Raw genomic sequence first — 6694 nt, 5'->3', positions numbered from 1 at the left:
AAAATATTGATGGTCTTTGACAGCCAGTGCTCTTTTTGTTTGCTGCTGTTTTCTGTGAGCAAATGCTATCAGAAATGCTGTAATACAACTGACATAATATCAGAAGCGCTTTTGGATTGGAGTCAGTGGGAAAATGGGAATCGAACAGTCAATATACACAGAAATCTCAATAGCAAATGAGGAGAAAAATGCTGAAAAAATGAAGCTTTTAGAGCTGTATATTGAGAATAGTTGTGCAGTACATAAAGAGCATGGTATGCTGTAATAATTCAGGACTGAACTCATTTTTTTTATGAATTTCTTGAGTGACAGACTTAGTTTATGGCAAATATATAGCAAATATTACATTTAACAAAATGCAACCTGAGTATTGTTTATATGTTGGCTGTGTGATAGAAGGTATTTGGTGGATCAATATGGTCTAGCTCTTGTTTGCCGCACTTCTTTCAAGTGTTGCAAAATTCTGCTTTGCTTCCAGTTCTTCCCCATGAAGGAAATCTATTTATAATTTTTTTTTTTTTCAAAGCACATTTTTCTTCCATTTAATCTATACTGCAACTCTTTAATTCATTAAGAGTGTTTTTTGCCAACTGAGGCAAAGATTAAGAACAAATATATAAGGACAAGCTAGGAAAAAATCTATGTTACTGGTATTTAAATATAAGCTTAAACAACCCTCAAGAGGTTCAGCTGAAATCCATTATAGTGGGGGATTTACCAGTGAATATATTGTAGCAGTAGTGTAACAACAACACATTGTCAGACGTTTTCTGGTGCATTTTGCTTGGGTGGGTGGATTGGGATTTAGTGAAATAAAATCCACATGTGATGGACCAAGGATAAGATTTTAAGGTCTATTTTTGTGGTAACCATATCCTGTCACATTCTAGTTCTTCTTATTAAACAAATTTTTATTTGTGTAGTGAATTTCTGATAAAGTAAAGGAGCATTTCTACCAAGTAACTATTTATGAGTGATGGTTGTTTGTACTGTTCCATTTTCTTTGTTTAGCCTTATGAGTCACTCATTGTAGAACTCAAATTTAGGAAAGGGAGTGAGAAATATAATAAAAAGAGAAGGAACTTGTACTCCTTTTAAGCATTCGTTACTCCTTGAAATACGTAGTTCACAAGATACAGATTGCTTGACTATCTGAAGTAAAATTACAGTAAGGTGCAATTTTAAATGTTAGTACATTTTCTGAGTTGTAATTGATGCATCTTCTGCTTTAAAAAAAAAATTCCTACTGGTTTCTCCATAATTACTTTCAAGATGTTTTGTTAAAGTTTCTCTCAATTGAGAGCTAATAAAAATTAGAGCAAGAAGATAAAGTTAAAGCGAACAAACATAAATGAATATTTCATTTTGGGAGGGTATTTCAGAAAAATGATTTAGAACTGCATTTTGACTTCTTTTAGTGGTCCTTTAAATTCCCCAATATTTTAAGAGTGGCTGTTGTTTAACTTGCCTTGAAGATATTGGTATTCTAACCAGTAGCTCACTTGTTTTGCAGATCTAGTTTATGCAACAGTTAAAAGTATATAGTTTTGAGTTTTAAAATTGTCGGGGGAAAAAATGATTACATCTTATGGTTTTCTTGTCTTTGTGTTTTAGGTCGTGTTAAAGATCATTAAACATTACCAAGAAGAAGGACAAGGAAATGAAGTGGTCCAAGGAGTGCTGCTGGGTCTTGTGGTGGATGACAGACTCGAAATCACAAATTGTTTCCCCTTCCCTCAGCATACAGAGGATGATGCAGACTTTGATGAAGGTAATGGCTACAATTTTTGCAGAACCTGTGGTAAAACACCATCCATATTTGCAAAAAGAGATTTTTTCACCATGGCTAGTAGCTTCTATGTGATCAGAGAGAGTTTTTGTTTTCATTTGAGGCATAACTGCTCTACTTAAAATGCCATCTTGCATATGCAGCTGCAGCGTGCAGAAAGTTAAATACTATAATGTATATACACACATTGTAGAGTAAGACTGTCTCATTGAAAATTACATTCATTTCCAGTATATATTTCATACAGCCATTTTACAAAAAAACTTACAGTTTGTATATCCATGTATGTGTATATATGTAGTCAAGCATGTAGATTGCCTCCCTGTGGATTTCTTTACATGTGTTAAGTGCTTACTGAAAGCCTGGAGGGCAAAGCTTTGTAAGTTTAAGAACCACTGGTTAACATGAAATCTGCATGATTTTTCGCTTCTCCAACTAAGCTACAAGTAGTATCAGAGGTTTACATGTGTCTCGGTGCTTCCTTGCTGGCCTAGCAGGTTGTTTTTTGTTGTTTTTTTTTTGTCAATATAAGCTAACATAGTTGACTTGACACAGAATTATAAAATTTGTAAAACAAATTTTAGAGGTTTACAATTATAATCTTTGTACTGTGTGTATGTATACATCTAGTGATGCTGGTAGAAATGCTTCCTCGTTAGGTTTTAGAGAGGAACAGTTTGACTTCAAGAGTAACTGAAGAGGCAATATAATCAAAGGAGTTGTGGTTGGAAGCTTGATTCTATCTAATTTTGCTAATTCAGTTTGAGCAAGATTAAGTAATGTTTAAGCATAAACTCATTTTTCTTATAATAAGATTAGATATTATTAAATTAATATCTTATTACAAAAGAACCTCAAACTGCCTTTAAAACAGAGATTGTTTTAAAACTGTGCAGCTTGGTAAGGTTTCTTAGCTGTTCTGTGCTTTTGTTGTGGTATCATACCATTCAGAATTCTAAGAACAGCGAAACAAGGGAATGTTAATTGTCCTACAGTAATATGGCACCAGAGTCAGAGCTATATTTTGTTAAAGCCTAAGAGATGTTTTAAATATTATTTCTCTTCTGTAGCTCTTCAAAGGATTAGAGTAAGCTAAATTTTTAATTGGAGCCTGTGCTTTAGTTTGTGCTGTATAAAAAGGCTGTTTTTTTCTGTGTAGCCAATAGATAAGCAAGCAGTGAAATAACGTTCTTAGTTTCTGAGATGGATTTATCTTACTATGACAACCGTATTGAAGCTGTAAGTCTGTGATCCTATTGCAAGGTTCAGCTGTTCCTGCTTGTAAAAAACTTCATTCCAAGAACTCTTGTCAGTTTTTCTCTTCTCAGCAAGCAGACGCTTATCCTGGTATCAAGTAAGGTGCAAAGGCAATGCTTGTGGAGCTTCCCTTACCAGGATGCCTTAGCACATCAACCTTCTGTTCCAGTGCTACAGAGGGAAGAACAGACTCAAGCCAGCATAGGTGGCACGTGTAGCAGTTTAACTGCTACGTGCCCAACAGCCGAATGGAATTGGCAACCGTGTCAGTGGAGCTTTCCAATGCTGAACTATGTACAAAGAGGTTCTCTGCCTTCTTGGTAAAATAGTTAAGCAGGCAAAACCATTCACACACTGCTCTTGCTCACTCTGCGTTACCTTTACTTTGGGTCTCTTAAACCCTTTGACCCATGTGGTGGAGGCTAGAGAAGATGAAAATCGAAACAAAATAGCTCTTGAGGTAGCCAGCTGAGTGTTAGATACTTTTTTACCTTTGGAATAGAACTGTCTTCCATCTCAGCAATGTGTCTTGTTTGTTTTCCCTGGAGCTGTGCTTCCCTGTGCAACTATTTTGCTGGATTTTCAAAAGATTGTTTTCTTTTAGAAGCAGATATTTAAGCAGAGAGATCTATTATTATCTGTTAGAACCTTAACATTCACCATGTCAAAACCCAAACCAAACAAGCATCTTCCTCAAGACTTGTATAAATGAGTACCACTGGTTTTATATGTCTACCCAAATTCAGACCCAGAGATACTGAGGGAAAGAAAAAGTATCTCTGTGCTTCGGTACTTCCATCGCCCAGAAATATACTGAACTTAGTTCACTTTGATCTGCATCATGCTGTATTGTCTTTTCCTCTAGTTTTCTTAGTGTGTCTTTGGATTTTTCTCTTTTTGTTTATCCAAGATACCGGAATAGAAACAATTCTATTTACAGTGTAAGTTTCTGGGCCTGCAAAATACATTTCACAGAATCACAGAATTGTAGAGGTTGCAGGGGACCTCTAGAGATCATTGAGTCCAACCTTGGTCTGCCAATATCCTGCCTGACTCTGGCCATGCATGATTGTGTGTTAATGCAGGGACTACTGCACGGTTTGGAGGGGCCACATTACCCCAGCTGACCTCCTCCTGAGGGGGGAGCAATCATGCTGCAGTTATCTGTTCCCAAACACCAAATCTGCTATGGTGAGAACTGGATGAATGCACAAAAAATAATTTATTCTGTATTGTCTTGCAGGAGCTCTAGGAGAAGGTCACATGTAAAATACACATTTACCTTTTGGTCTTGAGGTGATTATTGTTAAGAGAATGAAGTTTATGTACGGGAGGGTGATATTTCAGCAAACAAATTGTTGAGTACTTGGCAAGAAACATGAAAGCTAATGATTTGTTTTTAAAACTGAGGAGATCTGATATAAAGCATGTTTTTGAAGGTGCTAAGAAAGTGCCCTTAACTTAAACTTGAAATAGGTACTTAAAAGATGTTTAAGAATCTGTGGGATAAAGATGGATTTCTAACTGTTGTTAGCAATAACTATTACTTTAAATTTGCTTTTATTTAAAAAGGTGACATTTTGTTTCTTATTGCTAATATCTGAACTAATAGTAAATTTTGACTATTTGCCTCAATATAATTGCTTCAAAAACAAAATTGACAATTTAAAAACAGAAGTCACTTTTTTTTTTTGGTGTAAGATGATCCTTTGGAGTAGTTAGGACTATTTCTAGAAACTATAGAAAAGATACTTTTTTTTTAGCTTCAAGTAGTTCTTATTAAAAATCTGTGAGGGCTGTCTAACATTTATGAATCCACAGGTGTTTTTCATCTCAGAAAGTTTCTCTTGCAGTGTCATCTTCCTGAGATTCTTTTTACAAAGTATAATTTTTCGTAAGATTTTCCTGTCAGGGAAGTCTTAAACACCTACAATGGCCTGCTGTAGCACAATATTTTCCAGGGAGACTTTCAGCCCAGCAATCTGTGCTAGAAAGCTGTAGGTGAAGTTTAGTTGATGATGTGTGAACTAATGGAGGAAAATTGCCGAACTGGTGTATGTTGTTGAGTCTTCAGCAAAATATGCTTCAGCGCAGGCTTTGATTTTAGGGCTGCTCTCTAGACTCCTATTCAGGCTTTTACTTCCACATAGCTTTATTTCTTTATTCTCAGTGCACTCAAATGCTCAAAAGTATTGAAATGATTTCTCAAAACAGAGGTCTTTAAGTTTGAGAAGGTACTTTCATGTGACGTCCTCCAGATTTTCCCTAAACATGAGTTGAATCTAATGATTTCTGCTCTAAGGATTTCACAGGATTTCACTCCTGTGAAATGATGCAGTACCCATGCATGTCTTTGTTTGTGAGGTTAGTTTTCTGAGAATTACTTTCACTTTAGGGTGCTTCAAGGCTTTCGTCTGTGCTTAGTTTTTCTTTCAGTTAACGTTTACAAAGAAGTTGTAAGGCATGACATTAATATTTAAGGAAGAAAATACGTATTATTCTCGACTACAAATTGTGTCTGTAAGGGACGTGTTGTGTTCTGTTCTTCTCACTTCAGTTAACTCACTTTCCATGCAAGGAATACGCAGTGCCTTTAAATAGGAAGAAAAGCTACATAACGACTAACATAGAAGAGAAAAATGATGTAATGTACATTTTGAAATTCATGATAAATTTTGAGACACTTTATTTCAACCCGAGATGTTTTTACTACCTTACTTTCAAAGCTAAGATAATAGATTAAGTGCTGCGGTAGTTGTGCCAATAACAACTTTGAGACAACTGTGTAACTATGTACTAAAAAGAAAAAATTCTAGAACGTTAGAATTTTCTTGTAGCTATATGGAGTTTTCATCAAGTTCCTTGTGAAATACTGCAGATGGAAAGGTGATGTCTTCACTTGTGTGAATTTTACTTCCTCGCTCGAAGGTTAATTTTGTTTGTCAGCTTTCAGAAAAGAGCTATCTAAGGATTCTTAGGTTTGCGTGTATCTGTTGTGTGTAGGCTGTATTTAGTTGTGCTGTCAGTAATAACTAAAATAACACGGTGAGTGTGTAGTGAGACCGTTGCACAGTTTGCTATGCGTGTGGCTGCAGTTTAGCCTCAAATACAGGGGCATGTGGAGCGACACGTATATCCCATGTGGTGCTTTTGCAGGGTTTGAAGCAGACAGTGGCAGCAGCAGTTGTTAGTGCTGAGCCTTACCTGCAGCACTGCCAGCACCGTGCCCTCAGTTACGTGATGCTGCGTGAGCAGAGGGCTTCACACGGCTGGAAGGAGTGCTCTGTTAGAGAAGTTAATTGAAGATAGGCATCACACTGAGCACGCATGCCTGAATTGGTGCCTACTGCAGTGGGACCGAAGTGAATGTTCTCTGTTCAGGTTTCTGTCCCGTTGGAGGAGTCGTTCTGGACGTTAAATCTCTTAAAGCTAAGCCTGTGAGCTGCTGCGTTTGGCGTTGTAGGTCCTTAAAGAACAGCATTGCTTGAGTTTGTGCTTCCCAGCGTCACAGTACGCAGCGTCTTCTCGTCTTCCACGGCGGGGTTCGAAGCCTGCGTGGAAAGCGATGCGCAGCCATGCCCCGCATCTCGCTCAGGCCGAGCGCTGCCGTCCGCCCTTACACAGCGGGATGGCGGCCGTGCGGCGAGG

At 37.3% G+C, this 6694-nt stretch overlaps 1 protein-coding gene across 1 annotated transcript in view; it reads left to right on the top strand.

The window, feature by feature from the left end:
• The first annotated feature begins 1608 nt into the window (after positions 1–1608).
• Positions 1609–6694, top strand: part of EIF3H (eukaryotic translation initiation factor 3 subunit H) — a 59375-nt gene continuing 54289 nt past the window's right edge. The window contains exon 1 of the mRNA XM_019614216.2: positions 1609–1771. The gene's annotated coding sequence lies outside the window, so the exon portion shown is untranslated. The remainder of the gene's footprint in view (positions 1772–6694) is intronic.

Source organism: Meleagris gallopavo, chromosome 3, assembly GCF_000146605.3.
Source record: "Meleagris gallopavo isolate NT-WF06-2002-E0010 breed Aviagen turkey brand Nicholas breeding stock chromosome 3, Turkey_5.1, whole genome shotgun sequence".
Lineage (NCBI taxonomy): Eukaryota > Metazoa > Chordata > Aves > Galliformes > Phasianidae > Meleagris > Meleagris gallopavo.
Note: the sequence above shows the minus strand (reverse complement) of the source record. Positions and strands in the feature narration are given on the sequence as shown.